Source organism: Hemitrygon akajei, chromosome 11 (genome assembly GCF_048418815.1).
Source record: "Hemitrygon akajei chromosome 11, sHemAka1.3, whole genome shotgun sequence".
Lineage (NCBI taxonomy): Eukaryota > Metazoa > Chordata > Chondrichthyes > Myliobatiformes > Dasyatidae > Hemitrygon > Hemitrygon akajei.
This window is the reverse complement of record NC_133134.1, coordinates 101,018,064-101,029,916: the sequence shown is the minus strand read 5'-3', so window position 1 is coordinate 101,029,916 and position 11,853 is coordinate 101,018,064. Positions and strand designations below refer to the sequence as shown.

The window sequence follows — 11,853 nt, the reverse complement described above, 5'->3', positions numbered from 1 at the left end:
TTGTTCCTGCTGTGTTTTTCACTGGGACTGTAGGTTGGGAACAAGGTGGTTTCTGGGAAGTGATGGAGACTCCCCCCCCCCCCCCCCCCCCCCCCCCCAGCACAGCTCACTCTCTGTTTGTCACAGGGTGGGGGAGGTGAGTGGAGTTTCAGGGTGAGGGAACGGTTTGGAAGGTATACTAACCAGGAGACCCTCAGATTCACAGTTTTGATGAGGTTTGTGGAGAGCTTGTGGATGAACGAGCTGTGCCAGGGTCTGGCTCAAGAGGAGAAGACCAAAGGATCTGACAGGTTTTCTGAATCTGGGTCATCGAGCTGACACAGTTCTTCTAAAAATAGGATTGTCATTCCTATTCTAGTAGGAACCACTAAGCTATCTCAGTCAGTAACCCAGCAGTTTGGCATTCCTGCATCGGATGTAGTGTCTGATATCTGTTGCTCTCTGGGCACTTCTGACTGCAGGGAATCCACCTCCCACCATCCTGTCCCTCCCCTCTCGCACCATCCTGTCCCTGCCCCCCACCATCCCGTCCCCCCCGTCCCTCCCCCATCACCATCCCGTCACTCCACCCCCCCACCCCATCCCTCCCCCTCCCATCTCGCACCGTCCTGTCCCTGCCCCCACCATCCCGTCCCCCCCGTCCCTCCCCCCTCACCATCCCGTCACTCCACCCCCCCCACCCCATCCCTCCCACTCCCATCTCGCACCATCCTGTCCCTGCCCCCACCATCCCGTCCCCCCTCCCATCGTCACTCCACCCCCACCATCCCATCACTCCACCCCGTCACTCCCCCCTCCCACCATCCCATCCCTCCCCCCCTCCCAACATCCCATCCCTCCTCCCTCCCACCTTCCCGTCCCTGCCCCCCCACCGTCTCATCCCTCCACCCTCACCGTCTCGTCCCTCCACCCTCACCATCCCATCCATCCCCCCCCAACCATCCCATCCTTCCACCCTCCCACCATCCCATCCCTTCTCCCTCCCACCATCCCATCCCTTCTCCCTCCCCATCCACCAAGCTGTACATACCCCCTCCCATCATCCTGAATGAAACCCTCTCAGCATCTCTTTTAATTTCAACATTCCCTTCTCACCTCTACCTAACTTTCTCCTCTCTCCCTTACTACCCTCTCACATGTCCCCTTCTATACCACCTCTTACTCACTCACACTGTTCAGTATTCCACCTTCTCCCCACCCCCTCATATCTTCCCCCTCTCAACCCCACCCACACTCTTCACTGTTCCACCCCACTCTCTCTGTCCCACCCTCTCTCCCTCACAGTATACTTCATTCTTTCCATATTTTTCTCACTCTTTCTCTCTCCTTTACTCACCTAAACAACCTCCTCACCTCTCAGTGTCAGCAGGTTCAGGATTTGAGCCTGACGGCAGAGGCACACGTGGCACACATGGATCACGGTTGATGTTACAAGGAGGGGCGATACTTAGGGAGAATTGCACTGGGGGAGAGGTGGTTCTGAGGGAGGGGCAGTATTAAGGGAGAGTGTCACTGTGGGAGAGGTGGTACTGAGGGAGCATCACACTGGGAGAGGTTGTACTGAGGGACGGTCACACTGCGAGAGGTGGTACTGAGGGAGAGTGTCACTGGGGGAGAGGTGGTACTGAGGGAGAGTGTCACTGTGGGAGAGGTGGTTCTGAGGGAGAGTGTCACTGGGGGAGAGGTGGTACTGAGGGAGAGTGTCACTGTGGGAGAGGTGGTTCTGAGGGAGAGTGTCACTGGGGGAGAGGTGGTACTGAGGGAGAGTGTCACTGGGAGAGGTGGTTCTGAGGGAGCGTCACACTGGGAGAGGTTGTACTGAGGGACGGTCACACTGCGAGAGGTGGTACTGAGGGAGAGTGTCACTGTGGGAGAGGTGGTTCTGAGGGAGAGTGTCACTGGGGGAGAGGTGGTACTGAGGGAGAGTGTCACTGTGGGAGAGGTGGTACTGAGGGAGCATCACACTGGGAGAGATTGTACTGAGGGAGAGTGTCACTGTGGGAGAGGTGGTACTGAGGGACGGTCACACTGCGAGAGGTGGTACTGAGGGAGAGTGTCACTGGGGGAGAGGTGGTTCTGAGGGAGAGTGTCACTGTGGGAGAGGTGGTTCTGAGGGAGCATCACACTGGGAGAGGTTGTACTGAGGGATGGTCACACTGCGAGAGGTGGTACTGAGGGAGGGTCTCTGTGGAAGGGGTGGTACTGAGGGAGGGTCTCTGTGGAAGGGGTGGTACTGATGGAGTGTCACACTGGGGAGGGCAGTACTGAGCGAGGTGTGCAATGTTGTGGAGAGCACTACAGGAGTGCCATCCTTTAATTTGGTTAAACTCTGTCTGTCCCCTCAGGCTGTTCAGAAAATGAGCCAATGAATTGTCCCAACTGTCTGTCTGCAATTACAAACAGACCTCTTGTGAGATCTTGCTGTATGGCGGTATGGAGCTTAGCTCCATATGTCATTTGTCTCCCAGCAGTCGCCCTTGGCCCAGGACTGTCTTGCTTTGGGACTCAGTGTGGAAGCATGCTAGTGGAATATTACCCCTCTCCTACCCACTATCTTTACCCTGACTCAATAATTCATTCCTTTCTGTGTGTGAACCAGTGGCTACCAGATACAAAGACCTCTCACAGGCAATGTGGAGGTTAGTCACTGTGTCTTTCTGTTAAGCTAAGAATATGTCTCTAAAACCAGTGTTGTCTGTCCTGTCCTGTTTCCAAGCCCAGTCAGTGCGTGATCCACATTAAAACTATTCACAAGAATCTCAGCCCTCCCTCTGAAACTGAAATCTGTCGCGGACCCAGAGTGACAGGTGTGTAGAAAGCAATGGTGGGCAGCAGAAAGAATAATGAAAAGAGAAGAATTCACCCCCGCTGGGTTCCCTCCTTCCTGGAGGATCTTGGAGGTGACTTCACGTCCTGGCTCACCGGCATCTTGGCAGCATCTGCCTGCACTCTGGCCCATGATGAGAGAGTGTAAAGGCAGCCAGCTCACAGCAACACAGTGAAGCATTCAGCAGAGGCTTCGCTTCAGTGCCCAGAAGCCAAAGCCAAGAAACCTTTCAGTGTTATGTGCTTTCAGACATAAGCATCAGTACTTATATTTATCAATCCCACGATTGTGTTGCAATTTCTATGTTCGTGGGATCAGAGTGTCACTGCTTTGACCTTGTGAAAGTGGTGGTGAGATTATGTGATAAAGGTGCCCCCTGTGTTCTCTATTAGAGCAGGCAGTGGCTTATTTTCAGCAAAGAAGTGAGGCCAGCCTTTTCCAGTGGAGAGTGTGGAACTTTATTGTCAAATGTACATCAAAACATAGTGAACAACCAGAACAGCCCGAGGATTTCCTGGGAGCAGCTTGCAAGTGTCACCATGCTTCTGATGTCAACGAGACATGGCCACAACTTATTAACTTTTAACTCGTATGTCTTTGGAATCTGGGTAGAAACCGGAGTACCCAGAGGAAACCCACACAGTTGCAGGGAGAAGTCCTTACAGACAGCAGCAGAATTTAACCCAGTAATTGCTGCTGTAAAGCATCACACTAACCGTTACACCACCATGCCACCCCACAGACAATGAACACAACATGAACAGGTCCTTTGGCCCAGAATATTGGGCTTTATTTGGGGTACAGTGCAATTCTGGTTGCTGCATTACAGCAAGGAGGTGGGGGCTTTGGAGATGCAACACAATGCCAAATTAAAAAACTATCTTCTGCCTGTACACATTCCACATCCCCTCTTTTACTGTTATTTGTGCCTCTTAAATGCCTCCATCACCTGCCATTCTGTGTAATAAAAAAAAACTACTTTCCCCGCAAATCTTTAAACTTTCCCCCATCACCTAAGGTACATCCTGTCTCACACTTCATATTTCAAACCTGCGAGAAAGATTCTGACTGTCTGCCCTGTCTATGCCTTTCATAATTCCATATTCTATCTGGTCTTCCCTCAGCCTCAGATACTCCGGAGAAAACAGCCCCAGTGTCTTGTTCCCTCTAATTTGGAGAGTGTCCAGTCGAACATCTGCACCGTGTCCAAAGCCCTCCGGTAATGGGGTGACCAGAACGGCACACAGTACTCCAAGTACAGTCTGACCAAAGATTAATGCAGCTTGCAACATCACAAGTGAGAGAGAACAGGGTGATGCTGATTTTGATACAGTTGGATCCTGATGTTTTCGTGATCCAAAGTTTAAAAGTCAAGGATGAGGTAACAAACCTGTTCCTTACAGCCGTTTTACTGTGTTACCTAACAATGCCCTGACCGATAAAGACCAGAGTGCTAAAGGCTTTTGTTTTAAACCGCTGCCTTCATTTCCTCCTGGCTTCTGGCCCTTCCTTTCTAGTTCTAATGAAGGGACTTGGCTCAAAATGATAAATGTTCATTTCCCTCAATAGCTGCTGCCTGACCTTCTGAGTTCCTCCAGCATTCTGTGGTTTGCTTAAGATTTCCAGAATCTCATGTTTATTTCTCACCACTGTTGAACTAGGTTCCAGATTGTTTTCATTGTGTTCTTTCCTTCTCTACCATAAGGCCATCAGATATAGGAGCAGAATGTGGCCATTCAGCCCATCGAGTCTGCCATTCAGTCACAACTGGTTTATTTTCTCACCCCATTCTTCCAACCTTCTCTCTATAACCGTCTACCACAACCCATAGCTGTCCACTTATACATTCAGTGGTCACTTTATTAGGTATTAGAGGGTGGAGATACATCTGTATCAAAGGAGTTCTAAGGCGCTCCTTCCCTCCGCTAGCTTGCAGAAGGTATAGCGCCTGTTTAAACCCCCAATCTGGGTCTCGTGAAACCATGGGAGCAGGTTGTTGATGGTCATATGAGTAGCTGGTGCATATCACAAGTCCTAGTTGTGCATCCACTGACGCCAGACAGACAAACTCTGAAGAGTATTGATAGCGGCTGTGGTTACCTGTCTTATAAAGACACCGCCCAGAAGAAGGCAATGGCAAACCACTTACGTAGAAAAAAATTGCCAAGATCATGGTCCTGGTGACCGTAATCACCCACATCATCATACACAGCACATAATGTTGATGCCGTACCTAATAAAGTGGACATTGAATGTATGTTTGTAATCTTCTGCTGCTGTAGCCCATCCACTTCAAGATTCAACACAATGTGCATTCAGAGATGCTCTTCTCCACACCACTGTTGGAATGTGTGGTTATTTGAGTTACGTTGCCTTTCTGTCAGTTTGAATCAGTCTGACTGCTCTTCTTACCAAGGTGGTTTTGCACAAAGAACTGCTGCTCACTGGATGCTTTTAGTTTCTTGCACTATTTCTCTGTAAACCCTAGAGATGTTGTGTGTCAAAATCCCAGGAGATTGCAGTTTCTGAGATACTCAAACCACTCTGTCTGACAGCAACAAGCATTTCATGGTCAAAGTAACTTAGATCACATTTCTTCATTCTGATGTTTGGTTCTGAACAACAACTGAACCTCTTGACCATGTCTGCATGCATTTATACATTGAGTTGCTGCCACATAATTGGCTGATTAGATATTTGCATTAAGAAATAAGTGTACCTCATAAAGTGGCCACTGAGTGTATGTTTCTATAATCACCTGTACTAGAAGTACATTTGATTCTATGATTGTAGTTTCTTTGTGGCACTGAAATATGGCTCATTCACTGGTTTTATACTAAAACCATCCTGATTTGTAGTATAAAAGGAAAATGTGCTCAAAATGCCTGTTTCTGTGCTGTACTGTTCTATGACTCTAAGTACCTTTGTTACTTCTTGCCTTATCTAGCTGCCGGTGCGGATCGTACTACTATAGACATCTAATGAAACGGCTGTGACAGAAAGATTTTTTGCCTTATTCTTGACTTCCAAGGACCCTTCTAGATAACATCATCTCCAGACCTAACACCGATGTCTACATGCACAGCTGCTTTCAGCGAACTGTGTATTTGCATTCCCAAGTCCCTCTGTACCTCAGCACTCATCAATGCTCTGCCATCTGCCGCTTAAGTCATTCCTCTGCCCATCACCCTAACTGGTCAAAAGTAGTGGATTAACTGAATAAGAATTTTTCGTCAGTCTTCATTGTGAACACACCAGCAGAATGCCAGAAATTCGTGAGTGTCAGAGGGCAGAAGTGGCTGTTAGCAAGGAGAAGCTAATAGGTTGGAAGTTAGATAAGTCAACTTGGCCAGATGGACTGCACCCCAGGGTGCTGAATGAGGGAGCTGAAGAGATTGTGGATGCTTTATTGGCTATCTTTCGTGAATAACTAGATTCTGGAATGGTTCTGGAGGACTGGAAAATCGTAAATATCACTCCAGTCTTAGAAGGAGGGGAGGCGAGAAGGAAATTATAGGCCAGTTAGCCTGATTTCAGAGGTTAGAGTCCATCATTAAGGAAGAAATTTCAGGGTACTTGGAGGCATATGATAAAGTAGGCCAAAGTCGGCATGGTTTCCCTAAGGGGAAACTTGCCCTACAAATCTGTTGGGAATTCTCTGAGGAAATATCAGGCAAGATAGATGATGGAGAGCCAATAGATGTTGTTTATTTGGATATTCCGAAAGCTTTGACAAGATGTCGCATGTGAGGCTGGCGAACAAGATAAGAGCCTGTGATATTGCAGGAAAGATACTAGCATCGATAGAAGATGAGCTGACTGGCAGGAAGTAAAGAGTAGAAATAAAAGGACCTTTTTTGGTTGGATGCCGGTGACTAGGGTGTTCCTCGGGGGTCCATATTGAGCTACTTTTCACATTATATATCAATGATTTGGATGGTGGAATTAATGGTTTTGAGCCAAGTTTGTGGATGATATGAAGATTGGTGGAGGGGCAGGTAGTGTTGAAGAAGCAGGGAGTCTGCAGAAGGACTTGGGAAGATTAAGAGAATAGGCAAAGAAGTGACAGTGGGAAGTGAATCTTCGGTAGAAGGAATAAAGGTTTGAACTCTTCTAAACAGGAAGAAAATCTAAAAATCAGAGGTGCAAAGTGATTTGGGAGTCATGCAGGATTCCCTAAAGGTTAATTTGCAGTGAGTGTTAAGGAAGGCAAATATAATGTTAACATTCATTTTGAGTGGACTAGAATATATAAGCAAGGGTGTAATGCTGAGGTTTTAAGCCATTGGTCAGAGCACATTTAGAGTATTGTGAGCAGTTTTAGGTCCCATAACTAAGTAAGGATGTGCTGGCACTGGAGAGGGCCCAAAAGGTTTACGAGCATTATCTTGAGAATGAAAGGGTTCATATGTTTGCTGACTCTGGGCCTCTACAGATGAGGAGAGATCTCATTAAAACCTAATAGATATTGAAAGTCTAGATAGAGTGTACGTAGAGAGGATGTTTCCAATAGTGGGAGAATCTGGAACCAGAGGACAAAAACTCAGACTCAGTCCCTTTAGAACAGAGATGAGTAATTTCTTTAGTTGGAGGATGAATTCTGTGGAATTCATTGCCACAAATTGCTGAGGAGGGGTTGAGTGGGAAAATCAAACAGCCATAATGGAATGGCAGAATAGACTTGATAGGCCAAATGGCTTATTTCTGCTCCTATGTCTTATGGAAATGTGATGTTTGCTGCAGCAATGCAGTGCAAGACATATAATTTACTTTAAGTTAAAATACGTAGTGCAAAATAGGAATAGTGAGGTAGTGTTTTGGGGTTCATGTATCATTCAGAGATCTGATGGCAGAGGGGAAGAAGTTGTTTCTAAAATGTGGGTGATCACTACTGTACTCCCTGATGGTAGCATTGAGAAGAGGGCATGTCCTGGATGGTGAGGATTGTGAATGGGGAATGCTGCCTTTTCTGAGGCATCGCCTCTGAAGGTGTTCTCAATGGTGGAGTTGGCTGAGTCTACAAACCTTTTCTACTTTTTCTGATCCTGTGGTTTGGAGCCTCCACTCAGGGTTGTGATACAACCAGTTAGAATGCTACTCATATATGGAACATAGAACAGTACAGCACAGGAACAGGCCATTCAGTCCACAATGCTGTGCCATACCAGCGAAAAAACAAATCAAAAACACCAAGCACTAATCCCTCCTACCTACACCATGTCCATATCCTTCCATCTTCTTTAGATTCATGTGCCTATCCAAACGTCTCAAAAAAGCCTCTAATACATTTGTAGAAATTTGGTGACATCCCCTCAAACTTTCATAACTATCTTAAAAGGACTAGCGTTAGCATAATTTGCTGGATACGTACGTACGTGTGTGTGTGTATATATATATATATATACACACACACACACCCCGCAGCAGTCTGGTCACATCAGAGGCTTTGGTTCCAGTCCGACTTCTGCTCGGTGCTGTCTGTGTGGAGTTTGCACCTGAGTGTTGCATTTGTGTAAGTGGGTAGCACTTGGTGACTCGACTGTTAGTCTGGGGGAGGATTCCCTGACGGGTCTCCGCAAGTACCATCGATGAGAAGCTATGCCGCTGTTAGTTTCGCTTTCTGGTTATTGAGAGATCTTTAGGAAACCGGGTAGAACGCGGACCGGGATGGGAATGGGTCGCTTTCCAACCAGTGAAAGATAGAACCGATTCGAGGGGTTCAATGGCCTCTTTCTGACCCCATCTCAGTGTGTGCGAAGGGGGTGATATCAAGAAGCTGCTCTCCAAATCGACAAACTGTCTGTTTTGTGAACCTCACCTCTTTTTTCCCCTTCCCTTCCCCCTCTGATTCTCTCTCCCTTCTCCTTCAATCTCTCCTCTCTCGTGTTCTTGTCTCTCGCTCTTCGTCTTACACATCTTTTTTTCGTATCTCTCTCGCCCTCCTCACTCCCCTCTGTCTCTTCCCTTTTTCAACACTATCCTCTATTTACCTCTCGTTCTCTCTCACTTGCTCTCTCATCCCTCTTTTTTCTCACTTTCCCTTCCCTCCCTCCCTCGCTTTCCATCCCACACCCTCCCCCTCCTCTCTTCTGCCCCCTCCCTCCCCTCCGAATCGGGCGAAGGGAATTTACTGCAGAGGCAGTGACTCAAGCGGCGCATGCGCGTACAAAGAAGCACCGTTCGAAAACCTGAGAATTAAAAAAATATATATTGTTTTTTCTGTTGGCGAATTCCGGTGTTTAATTCGGGGTCTGTTTCAGTTAGTTGAGTGTTTATCTTTAATAATCGAGCCGTTTCCAGTAAAGAATGTGAATCTTCAAGAAAGTCACCGGACTTTAGCAGCAGCGTGAAGTTGGTGCAGTCTCGGAACGGGAGCCCCTGGTAGAGGGACCGATTGTCCGCGGACGGAGCCTGTCTTGCAGCTACACGGAAGGTGAGTGGGGCTCTTTCGTTGGCGCGGATCCCTCTTCCCGCCTGGCTCGCTGTCGGTTCTGGACTGAGAAAACTGTCAGGGATCTGTCCCGGCCGCAGTTCGTCACCTCCAGGCCGGCTCCATCCGCAGAGAGACCCGCACACCCTGCGACGGCCGCGAAACCCAAGGTGACATCTCCTACCTCTGACTTCGCAGTTTCCCCCGCTCATTCTTTCCTCCCTCTTAATCCCGTTCCTTCCTTCTTTCCCTCCTTCCCTTCTCCCTCTTTCCCTCTCTCTTCTTCCCTTTCTCCTTCATTACCTCACCCCTTCCCCTCCCCTTCCTTTTTCTCATTCCACCCTCCTTCCCTTTCTCATTCTTTCCATGTCTCTGTCCTTCCTCTCTTCCTTCTCTCTCCTCTCTTTCCCCTTCACCTTCTTCCCTCTCACTACCTGCACTCCACCTCTCTAACCCCTCTGCTCTCCCTCCCCTCTCCTGCCTACTCTGCCATCCCCTCCTCCTCCTCCTCCTCTCCATCCTCCACAAATCTCCTACTCCTCTTCTGCCCTCGTACCAGTCATTCCCCAACTCCTCCACCTCCAAATCATCTTCCCTCCTTTACCTTCTCCCCTCGTCACCTTTCCCCGTCTGCAGCTCCCTTATTCACCCTAAGCTTCTCCTCTACCTCACCCGAACCCCTTCGCTCTTCCCCCTTAGCCCCTCACCTATCCTCCCCCATATTCCACTGCTACATCGCCTCCTCACTTATCATTCGCTTCCACACCACCTCCCCAATCCTCTCCCTCATCCCTCACCTCCCACCCTTCTCATTCCTTGATCTCCTCTCCCTTCTCCACGCATCTCTCCACTCTTCCCCATCTCCATCCCTCCCCTCACACCGCCTCCCTACCCAACACCCTCCCTCCCCTTCATACCACCTTTACCTCTCCAACTTCCCGACCATCATCCCTCCCCCTTCCTCTCCCTGTTCCTGTCATCTCTCTTCACTTATCCTTCTGATTTTCTTTCTACGCCCTGCCCGCTCCTTCCCACAGTCCCTTATGTCAAACACAGTTAGCCGGTGTCTTGCTGGGTTCAGAGGATTGAGGAGCGGGGAAGAAAGAGACCCTCCGTCCAGTGGATTCCCCCTCCTGCTGTTACAGTGCAGATGGAAATTTCTTTTCTCTCTCTCTCTCTCTCTCTCTCTCTCTCACACACACACTCACTCACTCACACAGCATAAATACAACGCACGGACACAGACACACGCTAAGGGGAGGATACGAAAGAAAGTAGGCAAAAGGATTATAGGTGGGTGGGGTGGCAAAGATGAGAGTGGAGGGGATGAGGGAAGATAGAGGAGGAAGGGGATGGTAGGAAGGCAGAGAGGGGAACTGCAGGAGACAGAACAGGAGAGATGGGAGGATATCGGATCGAGGTCACTTCAGCGGAGGGTGAGCCTTTTGTCTTTAACCCCTGCCGTGCCAGATCATTGGCCACACACTGCTGCTCGGGGTTATCGCCTGATGCCAACAAGTTGCCTCCAATACAATGTTACAATCGCAGTGACACAGTTACGAAACAGGCCCTTCGGCCCAACTCGTCCATGCCAGCCAAGGTACTCATCTGAGCTAGTCCCATTTGCCTACCGTTGGTCCGGATCGTTCCTTTCCTATCCACGTACGTACAAGTGTTTCATTAAATGTTGTAGTTGTACCCACCTCACCTATTCGTTCTTTTGTCCCACCACCCTGTCCCACCTTAAAACTGCTTTCCAAACCTCACTTCCCAAAGGACCGAGCTCATCCCTCACTTTCCCATCTCCTCACTCCCCCAGATTCCCTTCCCCTCACTTTCTCTCAATTCCCATCACACCCCATCTCATCTCCTCCTCACCTCTTCATTCCTCCTCCCCTAATCCCTCACACCCCAGCCCACTTGTTACTCCCCTAATCCCTCACATCCTGTACAGCCCCACCTCCTCACTCCCCAGCCCCCACCCATCATCATCAGTCCCTTTACCACCCATCATTCCCTCTCCCTCCCCAGCCTCCACTCCTCCTCGCTCCCCACTCCTAACTACCTCTTACCTCTGTCCATTCCATCAACCCCCACTTTCCACCTGTTACCTGCCATTCACGCCACGCCCACCCCTCACTATCACTCCCTCATGCCATCTCACATCCACTGCTAAATATCCCCAACCCCTTACTCCACCAGTAGCCCCCTCACTTCCTCCCTCCTTCCATCATTTCTCATCTTTTTAAAAAGTCTCTCCTTCCCAGTTTCCCTTCGTCTCCCTCCCCCCACTCATTCATCCCCATGTGTGACTTTAGGTCCCGGTTCCCGGTTGAGGAACCGAAGCCGGAGGGCGTGGCTCAAGAACAGTATCTGAGCCTCGTCCCGAGTGTACCAGTGGCCCAAGTGGATACTCTGCCTGTTTTCACAACGCTGCGCTCACTCAGCAACGGCCCTCCCAAAATGTGCCCCCATCCCCCTCAGCACCGCTGTATGCCTCCTGTATTTCCTCTGTGTTGATGGGCTCCGGTGTGCGCTGGACATGGTCATGAACCGAGACAGTGGTGCTGATCAAGCAGCCTGCCCACTCCGATAC

At 49.2% G+C, this 11,853-nt stretch overlaps 1 protein-coding gene and 1 long non-coding RNA gene across 8 annotated transcripts in view; both read left to right on the top strand.

Annotated features, from left to right (window-relative positions):
• Positions 1-1,663: 1,663 nt before the first annotated feature.
• Positions 1,664-5,709, top strand: LOC140735865 (uncharacterized). Its single transcript, XR_012100824.1, has 2 exons — positions 1,664-1,876; positions 1,943-5,709. It is a non-coding gene; the product is annotated as an uncharacterized lncRNA (long non-coding RNA).
• A 2,535-nt stretch (positions 5,710-8,244) lies between these two features.
• The window catches only part of LOC140735858 (brevican core protein-like), a 40,266-nt gene continuing 36,657 nt past the window's right edge, over positions 8,245-11,853 (top strand). For 2 of the 7 annotated variants that reach the window (XM_073061403.1, XM_073061402.1), the window contains exon 1: positions 8,245-9,260. The gene's annotated coding sequence lies outside the window, so the exon portion shown is untranslated. The other 5 variants (XM_073061405.1, XM_073061407.1, XM_073061406.1 and 2 more) reach the window with 4 other exon arrangements.